This window comes from Lissotriton vulgaris, chromosome 10, assembly GCF_964263255.1.
Source record: "Lissotriton vulgaris chromosome 10, aLisVul1.2, whole genome shotgun sequence".
Classification (NCBI taxonomy): domain Eukaryota; kingdom Metazoa; phylum Chordata; class Amphibia; order Caudata; family Salamandridae; genus Lissotriton; species Lissotriton vulgaris.
In genome coordinates, this window is record NC_141698.1 from 65,340,641 (window position 1) to 65,368,337 (window position 27,697).

Below are 27,697 nucleotides of genomic sequence, written 5' to 3' on the forward strand. Positions count from 1 at the left end.
GACATGACTGCTAGTGTGGTGTAAGTGATGCACTTACCTACACTGAGTGTTTTCCTACTGTCCCTTGCTAGTGAGTTGTAGTCAGGGTGTGCTAATCCCTTTAATCTAAATCTACTAAGCTCAGTAGAACTTAATATGCTAAGCTTTTGATTTATATGTACCTAAGGTACTTGATGTGATCTTTCAATTTGATGTAAAGATTGCAATGGCAAAACAAACAGCAAACTCAAATCCGCACCGCTGCACACCAATGTGAGAAGTTGGCCTGATATGTAATGTTTCCAATTCTGGAACCACTTGGTATCAGTCCAAACAAACCCCAAAGATGTCTGGTTGTAAGTCAACCTTGTTAGACAAGCTATCCTAGTGGTAGCATGGACTAAGCAGCCTTAAAGGCTTAACTTAAGAGGTCGTGTTAAGCGAGCTGTTTTACCACATACAATCCTGTAATCAAATGAAAGGACACCACACAAGTATATATTATAAAAATATATGTATTTATTTCTAAATTACTCCCCAGTACTCTTTATGAGGAAAGGGGCACAAGCGTTAAATCAAAAGCACAGTATAACATACAAAGTTGCACAATTTTGGATGAGGGCCGGTGGCCACTTAAACCATATACTAAAAAAGTGGTATAAGAGATACCAATCGAACAGTGGTTAGGCCTAGGGCCTAGTGAATCGCTGGGAGCAGTCAGGACTAGCAATGCTGAAGTCGGGAGTAGCCCACGGGACTCGGGTGCAGCACGGAAAGTGCGGCTTGCACCAATGCAATGTCAATGGTGCGTAAAAGTTACACAAAGTGAGTTAAAAGATACTTCCGCTGAACCTAGAGGAACAAAACTTTAGACACAGACCCTAGAGGTGTGTACCAGTGTGGGAACACCGGCGTTGCAATGTTACCTCACCCACAGGCCGTGGGTGCACAGGGTCGAAGTGGCGTCGGGTTTTGACACGCAGGCTCTTGGTGCTTGAAGCTGTTGCAGCTGCAGGCGATGTGAAGCAGAAGTGTCCGGTGCGATCCAAGGGTGGATCGAAGTAGAAAAGTACCTGAAAGCAGAGGGGACAGAGTCTGGGTCACTCAGCAGTGACCAGGGTGGAACCAGGACGGAACCAGGCAATGTCGGGCGCAATCAGGTGGTTGTCGATAGGCTTCTCTCCGCTGTCACGTGGGCTCTGGGGCATCTGCGACGTCCAGGAGCAGGTCACGATCTGTCCCACGTGGGCTCTCGCCGTCAGCACCGTCGGCTTCAAGATTGCAGCAAACAGCACTTGGCAAAAGCAATCCACGCGGAATCGGGAGATTGCTTATCACTCGAACCAGGAGGGTCAGAGTGGGGGCTCCTTTTCACAGGAGCTGATGCAGATCTGGAGCAACCAGAAAAGCAAGTCGTATTTAAGGTTTCGTCGGCACAGGGGCCACAAGCCAGCTGGCAAGTGACCGGGCCAACGCGTCGAGCCAACACAAGCAGAAGGGCCCCACGCAGCACTCGTCGAGTGTGGAGGGGTGAGCTTGGGTGCAAGTGTAGCTCGGGGTGGGGGCTTCTCAAACCCCGGTGTACAGCTTCGAGGGTCACTCGTGGGCTGCACGGTCAGCGTCTCGTGGCCTTTTCAAGATGGCGTGCCCCACGCTTCCGGTCGCCTCCACTGGTCTCAGCTCTGCAGGGACTGTGGATCGGGCTGGGAGAAGGCAGGCAAGCTTGATCTCGTCGATCTCTGTCGCTCGAGTTCCGGCGGGAACTGCAACAAAGCAAGGGTCGAGGGCTGGATGGTGCCTGTTTGCACAGGGTGGTCACTCCTTGACCACAAGGGAGATTCTTCAGGCTTCTATGTTGAATAGAATGTCGAAGGGTCCAGAATTCGTTTCTTATGTTTCTTCAGGATGATCTGAGTTGCATTGGCACTGCTCCCACTCTTATTCGAATCTGGTGGGCTGGACATCCTGCTAGGTCCCCTCCTATGGGTGGGACCCAGGAAGGGGGTGGTTACACCCCTTTCCTTTGATCCAGGCCGCGCTGGGACTGGGGCTGGGAGGCCCCAGAACCGGTTTGGCCGGATTATGCAAGGGGCAGCCTTGTGCTCCCCAGGCAGTGTCTGGTTTCTTTGAAACCTCCCTACTACAATCCACTATCTCCTGTCTGGGGTGGTTTGACACCGCCCTGCGACAGGAAACTCTTTGTCCAGGCCACCATATGCTGAGTTTCGGTCAGCAGCAGGAGGCCAGACCCGTGTCTGTGGCAGAGGCATCCATTTTGTGGATCTGAGGCTCATTTTAAATCAACCGCGTTTCAGTAAAGTAACATATCTTATCCCTCTAGAAGGGTGGAATGCTACCCCCGTCGCCAGAACTGGTGAGGGGGTAGTATTCCAATTCGTATGACACCTTACACGACATGTTTTGATAAAGCCAAACCAAAGTTGCTATATAACCGCAAGGGTTATAAGGCGCTTAAGAGTATATGGTATGGCATTATCCCGGATCAGCTTAGGGAGTTGTTCCCGACAGCTGCAGACAGGCTCAGCTCATGCCAGAGCTCCATCTCACATAAAACCACGCACTCTGCCTACAGGATTGATGAGGCCTTCCATAGGAGTGGCTTATAGGCTATATATGTGTCCAGATATAGGTTTAGATATAGGTATACTATATCTAAGCAAGGAGTGATTACACCCACTTGCCCCAGCTGAGGGATCAGCCAGTTGTGTCAATTTAAAAAACTAGCCAGGGGTGGCAAAAGCTATGCTTCAGCCCCTGGTAGGCCTTGGTGGCACCTATGCCCTGAGCACCTATAGTGCATGGTACAGGGGCTGACAAGGAGTCCATTTCCAATTGTGGTATGTACCTATAGCACATGTATTATGAATTTAGAGAGAGAGAACAGCAGGCTGGGGGTCTGATTAGCAGGCCCACAGCCTCAGTAAGTCGAACACCAGTGAAGCAAAAAGCAAAAATTGGGGTGACCATAGGATAGCAGACCCTACTCTCCTACAATGCCTCTTGGGTTCTGTGGCCTTCCAGTTAGTGCTGTGTGGACTTGGCTAGCCCCTGCATGTGGTCTAGGTTCTTATATAGTCTATACTACTCTTCCTATTGGTTCTACTCTCGGACACCTGCTTTGTATCCCTCGCGCCCTTCTCATTGTGTCCATCTTTGCCATCGCACTAGTTTTCTGAATTTCTACATGCATAGACTTGCTCTTCAGGGGTCATTTCTTCCCTTGTACTTATCTGTAATCTGAAGTTTTAGGTTACGTTAAATATTTTATAGAGTGTCTAGTTACTATTAAGGCATGTTTGGCAATGAACTATCATAGCCCGTTTGGCATTGAACAGCCATAGCCCAATTTACTTAAACTAACAGATGCATTTTGAGTATTTCCCTGAGGTGCTCTTTTGGTAACAGCTTGTGTCCCCTAGTGCACTGTCAGATCTGTTTTTGGAGAAAACACAGGGACTATTTATGCAAGTAATTAATGGTATTTAAGTTATATAATGCTTTGTCACCGCGTTGGTATATACATAAATTAGATTCAAAGTGAACTGCATGCAAGTGCCATAACATAACTGTCAGACCGAAACAGATCAGAGGAGATGCTCCTTTAGTATGGATCAAAAAGAGGGTAGAGTAGGTGCAGAACACCAGCGGGACTGGTGGGGGGAGTAGGGGGTGGGGCGGGTGGTCTTGGATGGTCATTCTGACACTCTGGTATTTATAAGGTGGGCTGCAGGTTAGGTGCTGTTATCGGATGGCTGCCAGACCTAACCATGACCTAATATATTCACACCCATTTGCTGTATGGGCAGGTTTAAACAATGTTGCCAGGGCCATTTTTTGTTTCCATTATGATCCTGTTTGGCAGGTGGAGAGGAGGTTCCCATATTTAACTATGTGTATTGACAATGATCCAAGAGGAACCTGTGGACGGGGAGGGTGGGGAGGCATGCCAAGGAATAGAGATAAAGAAGGAAGAGAATAAGAGGTAAGAAAGAGTGGAAGGGTAGAAGAAAGATCTGCCAGAGCAGGCCCACGAATACAGTTAATACACAAAAAACGAACAGAAGAGGAGATGGACTAAGAGACAACAGGAGTTGACAAAACGGTGGAAGGAGAAAGATGGGAGATGAGTCCGACTGATAACCTGAACGGAGAGCAAAAACAGAAAACTGAGGATGTAATGCAGCTCCTAGTCGCTTATAAAGTAAGAAAGGGTTGTATTTGCCACAGACTTTTTGGCTGGTAAAAAAACATAGGCATGTTTATGGAAAGAGGAATCAAAAATAAAACGACCCAAGGCAGAGAATTGGGGGAGAATACTGTAGATGGTGGAGGAGAGCAGGCCAAATGACAGGGTGCAGGAGAGAGGGTCTCCGATTTGTATCGGTTATGGTGGCGTACATGAGACGACAGCCAGGATTGGACAGAGGATAAAGACCTTGATATGATGTTACCAGGAGAGGACTCAAAATTAGGAGAATGAAAAAAACAATCATTAACAGGTAATTCTACTACCAAGAGGGCCCTACTGCTGAACATCATGAAGAAGCTCTCCCCTGCCCTTAATTTACCTAAAAAATAATCAAAAACCCGTCTCTTCGGACAGTTCCTACTCGAATGTGGTCCCCTTTCTTTAACAAGTGTGCACATCTAAACATTCCTACTATTTATATTTGCCTTGCAATTCTCTAACTATTACAGTGTGGTTCTATGTATTTTTTCACTATGGTTTTCAGGGAATATAAAGAGCTGTTGCAATGTAAAAGCATCATAATTCCTTGTGGTCCAAGAACACCACATAAAATGTTAAACTAACAGAATAAACAAATAAAGGAACAAAATCTCTGGGAACCATTGGTATTGAAGAGGCAAGAGGGTCCAGAGATTCAAGAAGCCGAGGGGTGGAGTAGATAGAAGGGGCGTAAGGTTGAGCGAATGATTACCGCAGAGCCGAACAGGAAGACGTAGGAAGACCGCCTCACTCCTAATCCTTACAGAAATTATCACCAGCAGTCTTTAAATTTTCACCTACAAATCATTGTCGGTCTAATTAGTTCAATGGAGGCAAAGTAAGACTACAACCCCCATGATGTACTGGGTTATCACACGAACGTGGAGGACTAGAAACCGTGTCTGATGATCTGGAAAGTGGCGGTCACATTGGAAATAAGATGCACTTCTCTCCTGCCCAGAATACAGCCCAGGAGACATCAGTGAGAGACAAAGACAACCACTGCAGTATACCCAGTGAAGAGAGAAAAGAGAGCAAAATCAAGCGATAAACACTTTCAAAAGCAGTGAAAGATCAAAGAGGATGAGGATTGGTGATAGCTTGTTGTGCTGAGTCTAGGTTGTAGAACATGGGTGCTCGCAAACATTTCCCTGGGGCCAAAAAGTTTGATCTGTGATGTGACCGAGGGCCGCATTGATGCCAGTGGGGTGGCGGTCAAGTGATTGGGGTTCGAGGGGGTTTGGCGGTATGATGGGTGTAGGGTACGCAAATCATATACATATAGAGGCTGAACTGACCAATGTGAAACCAGAAAACATAGGATTAATCCCGGCTTCCTCACTTTAGCAAATTGTGTGATCCTAAGCAATTGTTTTATTTCAATGTTTTTTTTTCTTCATTATCACAGAAAGATCTCGAAACACAGGACTTCAGGATGTAAAAGTCGATGGCCAACACTTTAGTAGTCCATTATATGGGATTTAGTAAAGGTTGTGTTGAGATCTTAATCCACCATAAACTGTATAATGTGGTTTGTAAGGCAATACCAAGACCTAAGGAGTATGGGCAATCAGTGCAGCCTTGGCGGCATATAATAATGCGGAGGTTGGAACATTATTTATCATAAGAACAGCAACCCAGACCTTTTTTAGAGAAGAATTAAAATTATCAACGCATAAAATAAACAAAGGAATGCAGCCCTGGTGTACCCACCGCAATATAGGAAAAGGGTCTAAAACCATCTCACTAGTGTCAAATCCAAGACTGGCTGTAAGCTTCTCAAGTAGTACATGCAGAAAAGGAATCAAGGATACTTCTAAGCCCAAACCCAAAAAGGTCAGCCGAAGAGAAAAAAAACAACAATCAGGGAGCACACACTTTACAGTCCAAAACCTACTGGCACCATTCGATCTTATGTATTAAAAACAGTTTGGATGTAGTGCAACAATCTTCTTTATTTATTTGTGATTTAAAACTATACAGAGCCAAAGGAGTCGACAGGTTTTAGACTGTAAATTGATCCAAGAGGAACCTGTGGACAGGGAGGGTGGGGAGGCACAGATTTTGTTACATGTTTTTCTGCCTGCCCTATGGTATCGCGAGTGGCTGGTACCATTTGCTGTAGCACCTACACTGAATTGGGGACAGATCGGGATGTGCGGTGGATGGTTTTTTTGCCTAGCTGCTAACATAAGTGGCACATGAGCTCAGTGGTTGAAATTTTACATAAGTATTAAAAACAATATTCTGCAACATAGCACAGTCCATAAATCTATATTGCATTTCACTAAATCAAAGGGCATCCAGGAAGGACCTGGATCTTTCCCTGCGGGACTATGGGATATAGGATCAGCCACTTCGTCAAGTTTAAAAATAGGTTTCCCTCTCAAATCCAGTTTTTTTATGAAGAGGACCAGTAAGTCTTTGTGAGAGGGTGGGCTGTAGATTACTTTAATATGAGCAAGTCATTGAGCGACTCTAATATCCCTGTTCAGCGTAATTTCCGGCTGAAAAACGTTTTATTAGGATTAACTGTGGACCAAAAAGACCGAAGGCTTCTTGTGTTCTTGGCAAGAGCCAAAGGATCCCAATTAACACTGGTCCTCTCGGCTTTCCTTCTTTTCAATATCTGCTTATATAGAAAGCAGGAGACTCTAACCTCTGTATTCTTAGGTGTAGTTGACAGAGCGTGAGGCCAATGTCTATTAGCACCAAAACATGCGTGGTGGAACAATCTTGGGCCAGCTTTAATTTTATGCATTAGTTTCAAAGGGGCTAGATGTATGTTAGGACATATAACCTCAAAAGCGATTAAACCACAAAGTCCCAACTTCAGATAGACCAGAGAAAAACAGTTTAAAATTATGTTTTGCCTATATTATCAAGTAATTCTTCAGAATTTGAAAGATGGCAATGAAGTCTCAGTCCATTATGCTGAGGTTCGGGTATGTGATCAATTTGATAGGCATTCGTATGTGGACACAGGGAAAGAAAATTGGGTAGCTAGGGATTATGATCCTCAAAGAGAACATCCAGAATTTGCCTGACAGAAGGTTATGCAATAAACCATGTGACAAGAAAACATTGTCAATCAATGAGGAGCAGCCCCTCCCATAATATTCATAATCTTTCCTGGCCCACCCTGTGCAACTTTGAGCATATCCGTTAAATCATGAGGAGCCATATAAATTGCAAGTTCTAAACCCCAAAAATGACTACACCCATGATTGGCAACAAGGGGGCCTGTAGCCGCACCAAAGTAAACACCCATTATTAAGCCATGTTGCCCATCCGAAAAAGACAAGATACCAATCGCCCACACATTGGCAATACATTAGAAACTTTAAAACAAATTGAGAGGCAACAGAAACCAAAATGTAGTAGACAACAATTTGGACTAATGCAAACAAGACGAGTCTGCCACTGTTTGTAGTTTTCTCTTTCTTTAATACTTCTTTTCTCAATAAGCCCAGCCAACGCGTTTTGCCTAAACATAGGCTTCCCTCAGGGTACAATCATGCGAGCAAGTGGTCTGTTCATTGTCTGAGCCACATTGTCACCCTCTATAGCAGCAGCATCCTCAGCATATCTACATTGACAATACACCACTGGCCCACCCAGCACGTGAAGCGGTAGCAGGATTACAATAACATGTAACCCATACATGATAATGGAGAAAGATCAGGTTTTTTTAAACATATCCATACTGTACATATCAATCAATGTTAGCCAATCAGGTGAATTAAGTTTAGCTTTAATCTCTATGATAGTCCAGCTCAACAGGCCAATGAATGGCTGGCTATTCAATCTGCAAGCGTTCGTCCCAGCGTACTTTACAACGTGACTAAGTTTGTTCTTCCCGCTAATGACAATCTGCCTGTGGGGGATATATCAAGTCAGTCATTAGTGCTAAGTGCTTCATACCTATTGCTGAAGGCCAGCTCAATAACTTGGTAATGATGAACTCCTATTGGATCTGACTGAACGAGTAGTGCACAACAAAATTCTGCTACTGGGTGCTTGTGAGAGGGGTGTTTATAGAAATGACCCAAAGGGAGAGTAATGATATCCCCGGGGTTATTATTCGCACAGAGAGCAGGCACTCACATATTTCTCACATAAATGGGATTTGGAAACCATAATTACAGCACAATCTCCTGGTAAAATCTTTAGTGGACACTCCAACCCAGCCCACCCTCCTCGTCATGAGGATTTGGTTACTGTTCCCTGTATTACATCCTTGCTTAGTGTAAAGCCAATGAATAGTTTTGTTGGGTAATTGTTGCTCTGTTTCTTCTCGGGTATGTTTGAGGAGAGGTACAAGCATCACAATTAATAGATGAGGGAAGCTGGGAGATTTAGCAGGACAGGACTCGGCACTGCGGTAAAGGCGCCACACTCTGAGATCTCACCTCACCCAAGGGGTTCACATTAGACACTAAGGCAGAGCTAGTTGGTAAAGGAGCTCTACCTAATATTTAGTGTATTGATTTAATTTGAGCTGGAGGGGATGTATCACAAAATAGCGGCGATAGACTGGCCTTCATCAAAAAGTCTCTTCTGCTATTAGTGGAGGTTACTGCCGAAAGCATATTGATTGGCTGATGATCCATCTGTGCGAGAGTAGGGCCAAGTCTTTAGGAGCTCCAGCAGCTAACACATACAACCCAATACTTCCGAAATGCTCTATAAATTGGTAGCAATTCATCTTTCAGAATTAAGCCAAACCTGCCTCATATCTTTCTGCTTGACAGATTCTACTTATCTCTTCCAGTACCAGTTCATTAATCTTGCATGCCTGTGAGGAACATTGTTCTGTCTATGAGCTTGTTTGTTTTGGTCCGAGCTCTTAACCAACAGCATAATTTAAAACATCCTCATACTAATTTTCATACCCATGCCATAGGCGCTGGAAGTAGGGGGGTGCTGAAGCACCCCCAAAATAAACATGCCGAGTTCAGCAGCCGAATGGGCAATAAAGAGGCCTTTAAATGTACTTTTCATCTTGTCATGTTTGCCGTGAATTCAAAGACAGAGGTCAAATGTCAGGCTCTGTCTTCCAACAAACTGCTGTTTATTCTATTTAAAGGGAGCTTGGTGTTTATTTTTCTTTCTCCGACTGCAAAGTGAAAGGATTTACGTGACAATCTTACTGGGTACCAGTAGTGTGAAAAGGATGTAGGATTTTCTTTTTTTCTAGCACACAACAAAATTGAAAAGAACTGTACAAATATTTCAAAAATAAGAACAGAAATGAAGCACATTTTTTGTAATTCGGAAGTGTGGTGGAAAGAAAGATTATAATATGATCAAAACAAATCAGTACATTAGGTGATGCCGATTTCCACACATTAACTTTTGTGCGCTGCAGAGTTTTATCAGTTAAACTGCAATGTTGTGAAAATGTAATGGTCATTTCATTGGAAAATGCGTTTTCTGTAAATGGCAGTGCCCTACCACACCATATTTTAGTAATATATTTGTGGAAGTGTGCTTCAAAATGTAAATTGTAAATTGATACTTGTATAGCGCACTACTCACCTGCAAGGGTCTCAAGGCGCTTGTACGAATACCGCTGTGGAACCCATCCTGGCTTTCCTGGGCACCCCCACGGATGAGGCCAGGCATCCTTAGCGTTGTGGGGGCCGTTGCGGAGATTAAGCAAGCTATTGCCCAGAGTTGCAGAGTGGGACTCCATGATGGGAATAGGCACCGACGCGAGAATTATCAGGTCCGTGGAATTTTTTAGCCCAAGACCCGCCGAGGCGGGGAATTGAACCCTGGTCCCGGGCTAGACCTCTGCATCAGGGTCTGCCGCTCTAATCATTGAGCCACACTTCTCCACTTCTCCAAAATGCACCCCCCACTACATCCTTGCCACTCTACTGGCTACCCTGTTTTTGTTTTTTTTGTGGCACGTGTTTTTTATTATCCCCATGACTTTGGAAATGTAACATTTATGGCAGCACCCCATTATGAAAAAGATTCTAGCACCAATAGAACAGGTCAACTGTGAATTGTCAATTCATGCAGGAGCCCATTTCTATGCAGGTCTGGAAGGAAGCAGCACACTGTAATTGACATAGCATTTGCTCAAATATCTGGCAGGCACTTCTCGGCTTTTACTTCGGTACTGAATGCTGAAACAAGACTAGTCTTCATCAATTAAGCATATTAATGTGTTATTTATAATTCACATCTCAGCAAAAAGTTGCAGCAGATTTTAATGGGATCAGATAAAAACAGTGCAAGAACACATTCAGAGGCCTTTTCACAAGGATCTAAAACTACAGCACGATATATAATCAAGAGCAATAAAGGCAGTATAGTATGCACAAGGACATTCATGACAAATGACTATTGGAAGAACCACAAAATATGCTCCGGTCACCAGCAACAATCATAGTGCACGTTTTGACAATGCAGGGGTTGTCAAAAAAGGTTTTCTAGCACTTGCTACCCTACCAGAGCCTGTTTCTAAGCATTTCGAGTTTCCTAATATTGACAGGTAAGAGGCCAAATGAGTAAGGAGGCCTAAGATTCTATCTGATTCAAATGTAATAACAAAGCTGCTCCCTTTGCACACTTGACTCGCTAAAGGGAGCAACAGCAAGCAGAGGGCTTACCCCAGGGTGTGGAAGAGGAACGGCAGAGGACAGTACTTTCAAATAAGTATCTCTTATAGAGACACGGGATGTAATTCATAGGACAGTATGGAATGAAATCTGCAAAATATCTGTATGACCCACAGTCCACACCATGTATAACCTTTACTGCACTTACAACCACCTTACATCGACCTACTCCCCTGGCCCCCACCATTCTGGCATCAATTCAGCCCTTGACCGCACCTCAGATCATACTTTTTGACCCCTGGCAAAATGGAGCACAGAATCACTAAAAACCAGTAGCAAAGCAAATAGATCTCTTAAAGCAGGGGTCTTTTGGCTTTGCCAATGTTTGTTGTTGGTATGTTCGTTACCTAGTTTCACTACTTATGTAAAGAGCTCTAACGCTCCTATGCTTTATGTAAAACTGCACCAATAAACTGCAAAGAGAAATACACACATTCTATTCTTTTCCCCACCTCTTAAGGTAGGCAGCCGCCTCTCCCTGGATGCACTCTCTTCAGCACGGCTGTCTCGTCCCCACCAATCCCAGCCTGTCTCACCTGCCGAGTCCACCCTGTCGCCCACATGTCCTCGTGCGGTCAATACTCCGCATTCTCCGACAGCCTCCGCCGCTTGTGTCACAGCCTCCGCCGGGCACCTCACTCCTCCCTGTCTAAGTGCCTCACCTGCTGGAGGGTAAAGTGCCTCTTTCCTCTCATATTCAGACGCGTGCTAGCCAGGGTGCCCTCGAGCTAGCCAGGGTGCTCTCGTGCTAGCCAGGGTGCCCTCGTGCTAGCCAGGGTGCCCTCGAGCTAGCCAGGGTGCTCTCGTGCTAGCCAGGGTGTCCTCGTGCTAGCCAGGGTGTCCTTGTGCCAGCCAGGGTGCCCTCGTGCTAGCCAGGGTGCCCTCGTGCTAGCCAGGGTGCCCGCCTCTCTCGCCGGCTGGGCCCCTCTCCTCCTCGTACTTTTCTCTTCTCCCGGTACCGATGTCCCCCTTCACAGCCTCATCTCCCTCCGTGTCAGTATCTCTTGCCCTCGATCCCTTCCTGCCCCTCAGTCACCCTCCCCTCCCTGTGCCTCTGCTGGGAAGCGCTCTCTCGGCCTCTGCTCCCCCGGGCGCCTCCCCTCCGAGACTGATGCACACAGAAAGGCACGCAGAGCGGCGGGGGAAATGTAAACACGGCCGGCCGGGGAATCCCCGCTCCGGGCCCTCGGCCGTCTGTCCTCCACTCCCCCGACCGCACCCCACCACCCTTTGAAGGAGGTCGCAGGGTCAGGGCGCCCAGACAGCAGCAGTGTGCCCAGCACCATCGGGCGTCACCTCAGACTCCCGCCCGAAAAGAGTGGGCGCTGGGGCGCAGCCTTTGCAGAAATGGGATATTAAAGTACCACATACTACCAACAAAATAAATACATAAAAAGCACAAGCGATTCCACCCGCTCCACCAGATGCCCGATCTCTAGCCACAATAGTTACATTTCAGACCAATCTTTGCGGGTGAGCTCTTATTACTTAATTACATGTGACATGTATTCCTATACTTTCTAAAAGCCTCCGAAAAGTCCCCGAAACAGCCCAAGGCGCAGCAGTCTAGCACTGTGCTTCCAGGGTAGACAAGTAGCTAACAAGCTAGCAGTTGGGCATACAGTGAGGCTTCCCTCGCCTTTCTGTCCTAAATGTTAGTCTGGGGCAGCACCGGATTACCAGAAATAATCAGCAGGTAAAGAAGGCAGCATTCAACCTACAACCCGCTGCAAGCAAACTCAACCATGGGCGCCGGAGGAGGCCCTGGCTGAGAACAGTTTCTGTGGTGCCTTCACCATGGGGGTAACACCAGTCCCCGCGGAGAAGGAAAGGCCCAACTGGTCAGGGGCTCCTCATTCAGCCCAAGTCCAGTGAAAATCCGTGAGATATGGTGGACTCTGGGGGCCCCTCTTCATGCTCTCCAGAGGGGCCCCATCACTTTGCATTTCGCCAATGGCCTTCACTGCTCAGACCATGCTATTCCTGAGAGCCTAGTAATGAAGAGGTACTTCGCCCTGTTGCTCAGGATCCATAGTAGTTTGGGCCCAAGACATCAGGAGTAAAAGTCCTCAACACCCTGCGCCCCCTCTTCTTCCCCGGTTGGGCCCACTAACCGCTGCTTGCCCCGAGGCCCTCTTAGAACCTGGTTCTGACAAAAGCATTAACCCCTTCCCTGCGGGGCTAATTCCCCCGCTGAGCTGAGCTCGTCACCACCACGCCCGTTTTAATGGAACGCTCAGCACAGCGGGAGAATTATACTCGCATGGGAGCGCCGCGCGGGTCATGACGAGCTCAGCTCGTCATGAGTACAGCGCAACCGTGCCTCATGACGAGCTGAGCTCGTCATGAGCACGAATGAGGTTAAGAGAAGGTGAAAAGAATGACTCTTCCTTTCTCTATCCTGCCATCAGAAAAACGGGCATTCTGAAACAGGCAGCTACAGAAACAAGCCTCAGTCTCTCCAACACCCAAAATATAAAATGTAATCACTCTATGTTAGAATTGCTAGTCTGGCCATTCATAAGGTTGCACAAAATGCAAGGATAATGGTCCGGTAGGTTTCACTAAGGAGATTTCCCTAATTCGTAAAATCAAATATTTGTTTGCAGGTGTGTCAGGACTCTTTTAAAAATTATGACAAACACTCACCCACCAACCTAGGTGGCATGCACAAGCTACCAGTACAGATAACCTTCTGTTTTGTGTTTGCATGTTTGGAAGAGTGTTATCGGTTAAACTGCTTTCCCCCCAAAACACAGAACACCACATCACATTTAGCACCGTCTTTACACTAAACCTTAATACTCAACATAAACTACAATAAGCAAATGATCTACTTTATGAACTTTAAAAAAAAAATGTAATGTACAAGTCATGGAGGGCTATTATTATACACCTTTAAGGCAAGTATGTGTGGTGAGGGAAAATATATGATCTAATCCATGATATGTACTCAGGCCAAATGCAGTCAGTGTGAAAAATAACAAAACCAACCCTCGAGATCACGATAGGAACCTCCAGGACATTGAAGGGAAGGTAAAAAAAAAAGTTAGGTGGAACCAAGAAAGTTTAATTAACTTGCTTCAATGGTGCAAGTCAATTACTTTCAAGAGTTTTGTGGAAAGTGGAATCATGCACGGTAAGTGATGGTATTGAATTTGATACTTTCTGTTCTTGGGATGATCTGGGAACAAACGCTCAAGAAGCTACCTTAGAATCTTGTGCAAAGATAACTGGCTTGCCAAGAGTGCAGGAGCAGCTTCACTCCGCGGCGAGGATAAAGAAATTAAAAGAAGACAAAAAATAATAACTTTTTTTTTTTAATCAACCCCTATTCATTAAGAAGGCAGATTGCAAAAGCGGTAACTTGCAACAAGAATCAGAGCATATAACAACAATGATACTGGTTCAAAGCCTAATAAACTAGACCCGCGTAAGCAGCACAATACATAGGTTAAGATTTATAGTATATGTTATATTTAAAAAATAATATTGGGAGAAGGTGTTTTCTAATTGCATGACATACTTAAAATGTAGGAAGTATAGATAATGTTGGTGCTTGGTGGCAAATGCTGCAAGTGATGACAAGGTAGGCCGGATCCCGCCATTATGTAATTTGTTTGGAAAATGTGTGCTGAAGATCAACAGGATCCTGGCCATTCTAACCTCTAAACATTGACAGTGAATAGATACCCAGCGTTGATACAAATGATGCTAAACAAGATACAGCTTTGATGCCTGGCATCCAAGTAAGTCTCTTTGGCCCAAAGATTTTTAAAGTGTAATATTGAAAGATAAAGCCATTCTTCTGGTGGCATGCTTTGTTACTTATGTTTAATTAAGAAATCCAGAGGAGTGCAGTCGGAGTACTAGTGGAAGTACTCTGGTCCTTATTTATTTAAGAAAAGGCCTTCATCCAATTTGTAAAAGTGAATCAAAGCTGATCACATATTCCAGTGGGTGCAGATTCCGTTTTGGAACATCTCATAAGGAGAAGGCATGATGCATGCTAGCTAGCAGGGCGAAGGAAAAGTTAACTGCAGCGGGCGACGAAATGTCAGTGAAAGATACTGACGGTCTACTCCACAAGCATGCACAGTGATACTCGGGTGTTTCTACAGTTAAAGGAAAAGAGGTGCTTTCTGTGAAAACTAAAAGTGTCAACTGTCTAAAGTAAAGGTATATGTTTGATGTTTGAGTTCCCCTTGTTTAACACGCATGTCTCAGATTTGTTTCAAACTCTTAGGCACATGGACTATTCCCAGCATGTTTAGACATGGAAAAGATCATCAATTTTGGCGTACGTAGGGAAGTTTGACTCAACTAATTAGACAGTTATTGCTCATCACCAACTTTTAAAGCCTTAACTAGCTTTAATGCAGATAATCTTAGAAAGATAAAGCTCACACAGACTAACGTTGTAGTCTTTGGACGAGGTGTATTCAACAAAAATCATAGTTTGTTAATGTTCACAAATTTGAAAATGTCAAACATTACAACGATTTAGGTGCGATGTTTAATCCTAAATTGTTCTGTTGACGGATAAAGTTAACCTTAACGAGTGCTTGGGGTATCATTTATTTCAAATCAAGTGGGTCTTCTCAAATAAAATGTAATTTGTACAATAAGCTACAGCAGGTGCAGTTAAAAAAAAGCATGATTGAAATTAATGTATTGAGTAATCTATTTAAGATACTAGAAAGTATATTTTAATCTCAAACTGCAATTTGTGTACATGCTATACTGGGTAAATTCCACATTTACCCACTAGAAAGAATTGAGGTTTAACAGTCACATCATAATTGCATTTTAATACTTAAATCTCACGTTATGTATTCAAAATAAGAATTATAGCAGAATTAATTTGGAATACGTCATAAAGTAAGTGATATGAAGACCATAAAATCCATATATGCTTTCTCGCTATATCAGCATACTGCCACAAGGTTACCTCAGGGATCGTCTACAGCTATGAGTTAGGCATAAATTCATGTGGGGCATAAAGATACTGAATGCGATGTGGCAGCAGGAGGATGCACATTTTCTTTGCAGATTATGTAAATGATTCTGCACATTAGTGCACATTTTTAGCATAAAGAAGAAGTGATTTTACAGGCGCTTAAAGATTTTGATATAAGTTAGTTTTGCACATCAGCGGCGACTAACTTCTCAGAGCCTGCATTTTTGACCCGCTATTATCCTTCATTTGGTCACATTTATATTCTTTTTAACACATCTTGGTTTGTACAGATTGCAATACACCTAAAACTAACTTCGCTCCCCAGTCCTCTATCCTAACTCGCTATAATGTAGGGACTCTGGTCTGTACATGAAGGGCTAATAATGATTTTTTAATGCCCATCTCTATAATACAGATATTGAACAGCTGAACCCCTCCACAATAACTTTGCAGCAATTCCAAGATAATCCCCTGCCGCGTTTCCTCCTGGAGGATAGAGAATCCCTGGATAGTTCACTCTCCAAAGATGAGGTACGTGCTGCAATCTGATGCCTTAAGACCACGAAAACTCTGGGTAGCGGTCAGAATTTTATCACAAATATGCAGAGATGATGGCTGACAAGCTCTTGGAGGTGTATGAAGAAGCATTGCGCATCGGTGGCCTACCTTCCACTATGCATGAGGCATTAATCGTGATGGTGCCGAAACCTAGTAAAAATTCCATGAAAGCATCCGCATACTGGCCAATATCTTTCCTAAACATCGATGTAAAACTACTTAGTAGTGTGCTGGCGGCTCGCCTACTTCCGTTGCTGCATGGTTTGGTCCATACTGACCAATCCTGTTTCATCCCAAAGCAAGGTACTCTCTATAATCTCCAACGCCTAGCTCAAGTTTATCACGATCCACAGCTCCTGGATGACACCTACGTCCTAGATATGTAAGACACAGAGCAGGCATTGGATTACCTCAATTGGATTTACCTTTGGCATGTACTGAATAAAAAGGGCTCCAGCCCTAAATGTATTTAATGGGTCTGTCTTCTTTACTCAGATCCCTGTGCCCGTATACGCTTGGTGGGTGTGATGTCAAGAGTCCTTCTGGATGAGAAGGGGCATTAGGCAAGGGTGCCCACTCCCCCATGTTGTTTGCCCGTGCCATGGAGCCCGTGGTGGAGGCCCTTGGACACACTTTGAGTCCGTGGGGGATTACACTGGGGGCAACCAATCAGGTTGTCTCCCTTTATTTTGACATCGCCCTGGTGTACCCAGGACATCCGGTGGACTCGGTGCATGTACTACTCCAAGCGATGCATGAATTTTGGTAAGTATCTGGACTCCGCATCAATTCAGAGAAATTCTACACTTTCCATCAGGGAAGTTAATCCGAGTCCTGCTAGAGGAGCAACAGAGGGGGGGGGGGGGGGTTCCTTGGATAACGGTTGGAATGTCTGACAAAAAATATCGGAGCAAAAATATCGACAGCAAAAATATCGGAATCCTATCTTCATTAAGGTAAGTACAAAAATATCGAAAAAATAATATCGAAGTACAAAAATATCGGAATCAAAAATATCGTTTTTTAAAATGTATTAATAATAATGTAAAAATAATATTTAAATACATATAATTTTACAAGTATTAAATAAAAATATTAAAACAAAATTAAAACTAATACATATACATTTAAAATAAATAAAGCACTTAAAAATGTAAAGTAATTTTATTTTTTTTCATCTAATTTATTTGATGTAATGTAATATTTTTTTGTTTTTACCCTGTACGCCTGTACCCCAAAAACCCAAAACTGACCCTGAACCCTAAAAATATCCCTGTACCCCAAAAACCCAAAACTGACCCTAAACCCTAAAAATACCCCTTTACCCAAAAACTGAAAACTGACCCTGAACCCTAAAAATACCCCTTTACCCATGAACTGAAAACTGACCCAGAACCCTAAAAATACCCCTTTACCCAAAAACTGAAAACTGACCCTGAACCCTAAAAATACCCCTTTACCCATGAACTGAAAACTGACCCTGAACCCTAAAAATACCCCTGTACCCATGAACTGAAAACTGACCCTGAACACTAAAAATACCCCTGTACCCAAAATTAATTAATATTATAAAATTACCAATTAATTATTAATTAACAATAACAATAAAGTAAATATATTAGCACATTTGCTGTAATTAATTTAATTTAATAATTAATATTATTTTGCCCAATTAATTAATTAAGAATAACAATAAATTATATATAAAAAAATTACTATAATTAATGTAATAACGTAATTAATAATAATTAATTACCAACTAATTAATAATTAAAAATATGTAAAAAATTATAATTAATTAACTAATTAATAGAAATTAATTACCAATTAATTAAAATATGGACAAACATATATTAATTAATTAATTATTATTAAATTACTTCCCACCCTATTCCCCTATAAACCCATAACCCGCTACAGAACATATTTATCAATTAATCAATTAATTAAAAATAATTAAAAATTAATTCTCAAGTAATTAATTAATAATTCCTACTAATTAATAATTAATTTAACATAATTAAATTACTTCCCACCCTATTCCCCTATAAACCCACAACCCGCTACAGTAGTAAAAGACAATATTTAATTAAATTACATTAAAAATAAATAATAAAACATAATAAATACAATATAATATACACTAAATTTATTTAAACATTGATATTAGTAACATCAAAGTTATTAATTTCGATATTGTTAACATCGATATTTACAACTTCGATATTACTGATAACATACCAATATCGATATTTAGACTGTCGATATTACTTACCTTCGATATTTTTGTATATCGATATTTAAACTTCGATATTTTAGTATATCGATATTTAAAACTCGATATTTTGTCTGTGTACCAACGGTTGCAGTTCAAAATTTGGGAGTTCAAATAATACACACAGCCCCAACTTATCTAGTTCTAAATATGGGCTGGGTGATCGAGGGGCTTCGGGAAGGACCCCCCTTCCCTCCCGACCCTCCGCTCTGATGCCTGGTGATGCCCCCCTAAACATCCCTGCACTGTGTGGCTAGCACCGTAAGGTGCCTGCCACACGGTGCAGGGATGTTTGGAAACATTCATTTTTAATGGAAGCTTGTGCTGTGGCCTTTTCTGCCCGACGCACAAGCTTCCATTGAAAAATGTAAGTTTTCGATCGCCCCAAGAGCGGTCGCATCAAAATACTGCGGTCAGAACCGCCGACATAAGGTCAGGTGGTTCCCAATCAGCAATGGTGTCGAGCGGAGAGGAGTCCGTCCAACATCATAATAAGCACCTATGTGTTCAACTGAGACTATGTGTTGCACGGATTGTATACCATTGCCCAAAAACCTAACTTACTGAGAATGGAACGGCATGAGTCGGGGTCCCTTCTGAGGCCTACTCTATAATAAAGACAGACTCATACGAGTGCCCAACCTTTTATCTTAAAGAAGTCATCAGCACCAGAAATAATTTTAGGGGGTAAAACTGTTAAATGGTCTTCCGAATGGGGAGTACTTCGATTCCCTACAAAGAACTCTTACAACAAAGCCTGGACAGCTTCAAAAATAACCTAACAATAAGCAATCTAAAAATAACGGTTTTGCAGGGAGGGGGAATGCAATAACCAACAGCAAGCATAACAATCGTACTCTATTAAGAAGCCCCCTTGGGTACATGATAAACTAAACCTACGTTAGCATAATTTTGAAAGCCTTAGCAAAAACAAAACAGGCTATAATAGCCTTTCATGATCAAGAAGTGCAGGGATTTCACCCAATACAATACATGTTATGTAAAAGGAGTCAGTAAACACTATCTGGCTGCACCCTAACCTAGGGGTGTGGAATTTATTAAAATATCTACTTGTCCATCAGACCGTCTGCTCAATTAATCTACTTGTCCTGTAACAAAATCCACTAGTCCTTTTGATTCTATGTAGTGCTGCAACAGCTTATGGCATTAATCTCATTATATAAGAGCCCTGAAAATAGAATATTTGATTATGCAAGAACTCATACCATAGTAAGGTTTGAATACTAGCAATTCCCTTATTTTGCAACCTTTCTGCAGAGCTACATTCTGGATGGAGGTAGCAATAAGCAATAGTTGCCCATGGCAAGAAAGCCCTTTGAGTATGTGCAAACCTACTAATTTGTATTTTTTATGGGTTTATCAGCTCGTCTAAAATCTTTTTCAATACAGAAAATGGCTGGATATTTACCCCTGACAAGGGCAGAAGTAAAATTTCTTCCAGGGTTGGGGGAAAAATTAGTTTTTGAGAAAGTGGACTTGTTATGGCTCAACAGATTTTCGCATTAACAAATCTACACATGCATATTTTCTCATGCTAAAATGCAGTTAAAAAATAATTTCTGGGAGTACGATTTCCTGACCTACTCCTGTAAATTCTCGTGACTTCATGAGAGGTGTAAATCTGCACTATTGCAAGGACATATACTATGGATTCACTTTTATGACTTTCTTTAAGAACGGGGCCCCTATTCAGGTGTGGCGTTAACCAAGACCTTTTATTTTAAAATTCTATCCCTCTCTATCTACTGGCTGGCTTCATTGTAAGTGACGGCATTCTGCTCTTCCACAAGGAGTATTTCGGCACGCAAAAGTAGTTTTGTTCAGTGCCCCGAACTACGGTGGCAACGTGTGTTTTTTTAAGACCAAAAATATTTTTGCTTTTCCCAATTTTTACTATATTGATAAGGGCCCAGCAGCTCCCACAACAATAAAGTTGTACAAAAACCATGTCAAAACAAGACAAGCATTGACAAAACCAAAAGGCTAACCACCAATGTCATATCTATTGGATTTGCAAATGCTTGTTTATTTTCATGTTTCCTATAATTCTGTTGAAACTAGTAACACTGATTATCCATTAGAAGTATTTTTCAGAAAATACTAGCAACACATTTTACTAAATAATGCTTCAAAAAAAGGTGGCCAACATTGCAAAGTAGTTTAGCAAAGTTGCATTTTTTAACCCCTTGCGTGCGGGGCGTATTTTCCGCCTGTGCTGACTCCGCCTTGCGCGGGCGGAGTCATGATGGAACGGTTCCGTCATCAGCACAGCTCAACCGATGCTGATGACTGAACCGTTCTGTCATCAGCACGCAAGGGGTTAATGAACATTTTATTTTTACAGCAAAGAATCCTCAACTTGCTTTCAAGCTTTTGCATATATTAGCATCGACTCAGAGAGCATCCTGGAAGCATTATTTTCGTCGCTTCATATTGTTCAACCTTGCAAATGTGTGTACACATTTGTATACTGGAACCGCTGTCAGTAGTGCGGTCTGAACTTACATTTCCTTAGAGCGCTCAGCCTAATAATAAAGGGTTTGTATTAATGAAGCATGAATACAAGTTCGAACAGTAAACATCAAGAAAAAAAACACTGGAGTAAAGAAGAGGATGAATAACTATATTAAACACAGTGGGAAACTCAAATAATGACAACACAATATAAATTGTTGTAGATCACTAAATGAGGGCTACAACTTTGCAAAATACCTACTGAAAATGAAATAAATAAAACAGAGAAAATCACCAGGTACAGATTATGCGACCATGGCAATGTAGACGGGCAAGTCTGGAAATCAGAGGAATAAAGGAACTAAGCAATGCCACTGTAATCTCGTAGGAGAACTCACTTTTCATACAAATTAAGAAACTTAAAGCAAAGAGGAGTGCTTGGAGAAACTGCATCAATAAAAGTTTTTTAAAAACGGATTTCCAAATACTACTAGGTAAAAACTAACAAATGTAAAATAGCTGCTGAATGCCTGGAAACGTATGACACAAATCAGCAGACGTACCAGAAACCATAGCAGTATCCATACCAAACAACCCTTTTCACATTTAATAGATCTGGGATGTCTAAAGTAGGTTCAGGATCACTGTAATTCAAGCAAGATTGTTTTGGGACTTTCACATGAAGTAAATTTATCTACAGTGAACATATCTAAATGGTGCATGCATACTTTCTATCTGAGCTCAGCTTTCAAGTCATGCAGGGTACTTACTACTCCAGGAACATCAAGCCGACACAGGGGGTGTCTCAGGGCTCTACCCTGAGCCCGACATTGTTTAATCTTTATGTTGCCCCCCTGGCTCAAATCGCAGATAAATTTGGGATCAATGGCCTGTCCTACGCTGATGACACCAAGCTGGTGGTCTCCCTCACCAAAGCTCGGGCTGGTGCTGCCTCCAATTTTGTGTCCTGCATTCAAGAACTGGCTATGTGGATGGTAAATTACTGCCTGAAATTGAATGGCAGCAAGAACGAGGTGCCGGTGATAGGGAAGGCTCCATCCGTTTGGTCATCGGCATGGTGGCCCCAGACTCTGGGTCCCACTCCTACACCTTGTGAACAAGCCAGGAACCTTGGGGTATGGGTGGACAACAAGTTGTCTTTTGATTAACATACCAGGCGGGTGGCAAGCGCCTGTTTTGGTATCTTACGGGGTTTATGGAAAACTCTAGATGCTCTTCCCACTGCATCAAGGAAGACAATGGTGCACGCTTTGGTGACTTCTTGCCTGGATAATGGCAACCTCCTGTATCTGGGTGCTACTGCCAAATGCATGCAGAGATTGCAGTGCATCCAGAATGCAGCAGCAAGATTGGTTCTTATGCTTACTAAGAGAGCCTCAAAAACAAGGGCTTTGGCCCCCTACATTGGCTTCCTATTAGGGAGAGAGTATAGTTTAAGGCCCTGTGTGTTAGTCACCGGATTATACAAAGGAAAGGGCCCTCGTAATTGCATGACTTTTTTATTCCCTATGTACCGACTAGACATCTAAGATCTAGTGGGAAAGGAAAGGTGTGCGTTCCCAACATCAAGAGAGCCAGGATGGGTGGTCGTTCTTATCGCTATCTGGCTGCTTAGTTGTGGAACACACTTCCTCAGAGTCTCCGGCTGGAGTGCTCGGAGTCTATTTTTCGGAAAGGTTTGAAGACCCATTTGTTTCCTGCGGTATAACTATAGGTCTTAGTTGTAGGCCCCTTGTTGTTGTTGTAATTAGCTGGTACATTAACGCGGGGACACACTGTCCAAGTGTAACCAGGCGCTCTACAAATGCAATTATTATTATTATTATACATAGTCAGTGGTAACCCTGAACATCTGACATTGATCGGCCATCCTGGAAATATGTTATACACCCCTATTATAGGCTCTACAGGATAAAAAAAACACCCTTCTTTTGTGAGTGCCTAATGTACAACTGCTGTCTCAAGTATACACACCAAATACTATTAAAGAACAAGTGTGTGTTTAGGTATGCCAATACAAGCATTACAGCATTTTTTTTAATAGGTCCCCTTTCGTATCATTAGAATCTACTAAACATGATACATCTCTCCTGCACTTACAACTTACTTGACATGGCCCCTCTCTCCTGCAACTATGCTTTTGAAGAATACTCGGACAGGAAAGTTAAAAAAATGAAGTTTAATTTATCTTGCAGGTACGAAATGACAGCTAACAGTAAAACGTCCACAGCTGAATGTAGTATAATGTTCCAACTGTTCACTTAACAATAACACGTCTTAAAACCATTACAAATCAGCAATAACATGTAACAAGAGTTAAAATTCACAATTTACCTTGACTGTAGACATATTTCAAGAACAGTAAGTCCTTTAAATACTTGGTCCTCTCACCACACGGTAACGCCTCCTCGTAAAAGGACCTTGAAGATTAGCACTAGGTGCAAAAAGGTGATCATTTCTGTCTTCATTGTTCCAGTCATCTCTGATGACATCTTTATTCATAATAGAATTCACCTGTGGATTAGTTTCACAGTTAGTATTATCAGAATAAAGATTCTGATACATGTGGTCTGCATTTGGAGCACTTGGTTCCTTTACAATTTGTGAACTTGTCTCACATTATAACAGTTAGTAGTTCCATTATCCATATCTGTCAAGCTGTTTACTTCATTTGCAATATCATCTAAACTGACTTGAGAACTTTGCTTTTGTATAGAATTACAACATCCTCTTCTATCACTACTGTTAATATTAGTATTTCTACAATGAAAACTCAAAATCATATTACTTTCAGACTTACACCCACTGCAACCAACCTTAACACACCTCTTGTTCCACCACATACCATTCTGTACCTCTCTTTTGCTCACTAATGTAACTATGTTTTTTCCCAAAAACCTGGCAAACAGTTTTTCTTACAGCAAAGTGTTTACGAATCTTGATCACATCACCAACCATAAAACCATGAACATTTACATGGTGCATCATATTACATGCTTCAACACTTTTTCTATGCACTTCCTATACTTTGTTTGTAACAGTTTGCATATCAATAATACATTCTTTACCACAGCCTTCATGAATATATTTTGTTATAAACTTACGGTTTAACTAACCCCTGTGGTTGAATATGGTGTTATGGAATAATTACAAAACGTGTCTTTTAATGACTTTTCAATATTCTGTCCAACACAACTAACTATTTGTAGATTACCTCTAATCTTCTATTCACTGATTCTACTAATCCATTACTTTGTGGACTGTACAATGCAACGGTCAACTGTTTGATTATAGATCTAGTTAAATATTCCATCAATTGATCTGAAACAAATTGCATCCCATTGTCAAGTACTACACACTAGGAGTACCCATCAACAGCAAACATGTTTTCTAAAACAACTGATAACCATAGTTGCAGTGGTTTTTCAAAATAAGAGCCTGGTATACCCTTTTGGAGATCAAAATGTACCCAAACGATGCTGTCTCTTTCGGTAATGTAAACACAACAGGTGATGGACCGAATGTGGATCAATGTCACACACTCACCCCAGTCCAAAGATCTGGGCCCAAATCCATCGTTTTTTTGCACTCCACACCACCCTGGGTTAGACAATGGCGATATGCAAATCAGCTCTGACCCTGTGCCCCATGGGAACAGTCCAGTCCGAACTACAAAAGCCAATTCCTTCCCAGAACGGAATAAAGCATCCAAGGACCGGACCGGTTTCGAGGTAACACCTCTCATCAGCCCGGCTAGCTTGACTCCCGTGTTGTGGAGTGCCTTGGACCCACGTCTGGGCATCCCCAGCGCACTTAGGGCGGAATTTGCAAACACAACAGGTGATGGACCGAATGTGGATCAATGTCACACACTCACCCCAGTCCAAAGATCTGGGCCCAAATCCATCGTTTTTTTGCACTCCACACCACCCTGGGTTAGACAATGGCGATATGCAAATCAGCTCTGACCCTGTGCCCCATGGGAACAGTCCAGTCCGAACTACAAAAGCCATGTCCTTCCCAGAACGGAATCAAGCATCCAAGGACCGGACCGGTTTCGAGGTAACACCTCTCATCAGCCCGGCTAGCTTGACTCCAGTGGTGTGGAGTGCCTGGGACCCACGTCTGGGCATCCCCAGCGCACTTAGGGCGGAATATGCAAACACAACAGGTCTCTTTCGGTAAGCCATGTATTGCGACAAAGTCAACTGCCAATTTTCCCATGCACACTGAGAACATTTCACAGGTACTAGTTCTGAAGTGCATGTGGCAAGAACTTTATCAGCACCTTGACAAACATTGTAACAACCATTAAACAACTCCCCAGCAGAAACCATTCCTGGCCACCAGTAATATTCCAGTAAGCTTTTTAAGTCTCGCCTACGCAGTGCGCAAGCGCTGCATGGAGTGATCTCTTGGAATCACTCAGGACTTTTTAGGAAACTCATCCATGTACTGCACTTTTTCCAATGACCACTCGTGCATGTGCGGCGTTTACCTTGAGGGAGCGAGCAGCGGCGCCATCTGTTTGGTTTCCTATTTTAAAGGCTTTGTGTTCAAGTTGTGGTCGCGCGTCGAGACACTGTTTTCTGTACAGGAGAGGGTCTCTTGGGATTACAGAGGCTAGATTTGGCGCTGTGCGGATATTAAGCAGTCCGCAGACTTTCTCCTTACCATTAGATAGCAGCAGTACATTGCCTATCACTATTTGGTTTTTAAAACCATTCTTTATCATGTGCACTGCTTTCCCTCTCATCAGTCTGCAAAACATTTTTACTTGGGTTTGTTTCCCCTTATGGGAATTTGCATTGTTCTATTGTCGGTTCTTTGGTTTTAAGGCACGCATCTGCCTTTATGTAATTACATACTTTTTAATGTTGATCAAGGAGGTAGCGAGGCCGGAGGCCGCTTTCTTGACCGGGGCAGCGTCGGGAAGCAGAGCGGATTGGCTGGCTGCCAAGCTATGAAGCGGGCGCGCCTCGGAGTACAGTAATATTTATTTTAGCGGGTTTACAGTACTTTCACACTGCATTGCAGCTACTTATAAACAGTAAGGAAAGGATAGTAAACGTCGTGCAGTGAAGCCGAAATGTTTGCTGTACCCTCGGTTCGAAAAATGTCCTCGTGACTCTAGGTGCCAGCAGGGTAAAAGGCTAATGTCAACAAGTATATCACAGCGTTCCTGGAAAGCTCAAAAATTTGTCTTCAAGTCTGCGATCCGGAGGGAGGACGTTCCAATAATTTTTTAGGTGTGACTTTCTGAGGGCTGATCGTGGCATTGAAGTACATTTTATATCTGCTGAGAAATCATAACTTATTATGAAGTACGAGAGCCAAGCAGAATTTATTTTATTTATTTAGAAAGTTTTATATAGCGCGGACAAGAGCCTTGCGGATATCAGAGCGCTTTACAAGAGAAGTACCTGGGGGAGCATAGACAGACAGGTGGAACAATAGGTCACATAGTATGAGACAGCATTCGATGTCCAGTGCCCTCCTCCGCCGTGTAGCGGGGGACCTCTTCCAGCCCTCCGAAGTCGTCGAGCTGTCGGGACTAGGCTCCTGGAATTTCAGCTGTCCCTGTGATGTGCAATTAATAACAGTACTGAAAGGTTGAGTGAGAGAGTTCGGGCGGGGAGGTGTAGTGGAACAATAGGTCGCAAAGTATGAGACAGCATTCGATGTCCAGTGCCCTCCTCCGCCGTGTAGCGGGGGACCTCTTCCAGCCCTCCGAAGTCGTCGAGCTGTCGGGACTAGGCTCCTGGAATTTCAGCTGCCCCTGTTTATTACGAATGTTCAGAGTAAAGCTAGTAGGGATTTGCTCATTGTAGATCTCAGGCAGTTGGCATATGATACATACTCTAAGAGTCACAAAGAGGGCAGGCGCGTGAGATAACGAACTTTACCCGAAGGTGTCAGAGCGCCCCACACAGGATCCAGTGGAAAACATAAGGACTGACGGTTACATGCGTAAAATGATTGCAAATTTTTGCATTACAAAAGAACCAGTTAAAAGCATACGGACCAGGGATTACAAGTGTAACAAAAAGGAATACAAATGGATATACTCTAGGCCTATACTAGTAATATCTCTATCAACATAGGGAGGGGGTACACCTGGATATACTCTAACAATCACATGGGAGACTAGTCGCTAGAGTTATCTCTATATACATAGGGAAGGGATATGACTGGATATACTCTAAGAGTCACATAGGAGTGGTGGAGAGCACTTCCTGTTCAGAATTATAAAATAGCAAGAGAGAGTGGGATAGTAACCCCCACTGTTATTTATAAGACAGCTATGTTGCAAAGCACTAAACTAACCAGCCATGCCAACCATTCCACATAGATTGCCAACCCTGCTTTGGGGTGCAGGTTATACCAAAACATTGGCAATACTTACTCCTGCTTGCTACTCCTCCTTTAAGTAGAGAATTTAGCTCTTTTTTTGTGCGCATCAAGTTCATAGTGAGGCGTTTTGTAAATGAGCAATTTTCAATTTGTGCATTCTCTTCTTACTCTGACAACTGACCCACTTCCAG

At 42.9% G+C, this 27,697-nt stretch overlaps 1 protein-coding gene across 2 annotated transcripts in view; it reads right to left on the bottom strand.

The window, feature by feature from the left end:
- The window catches only part of TRAF7 (TNF receptor associated factor 7), a 183,420-nt gene that overhangs the window by 122,922 nt on the left and 32,801 nt on the right, over positions 1-27,697 (bottom strand). For both annotated transcript variants that reach the window (XM_086940486.1, XM_086940485.1), the window contains exon 2: positions 23,487-23,666. The gene's annotated coding sequence lies outside the window, so the exon portion shown is untranslated. The remainder of the gene's footprint in view (positions 1-23,486; positions 23,667-27,697) is intronic.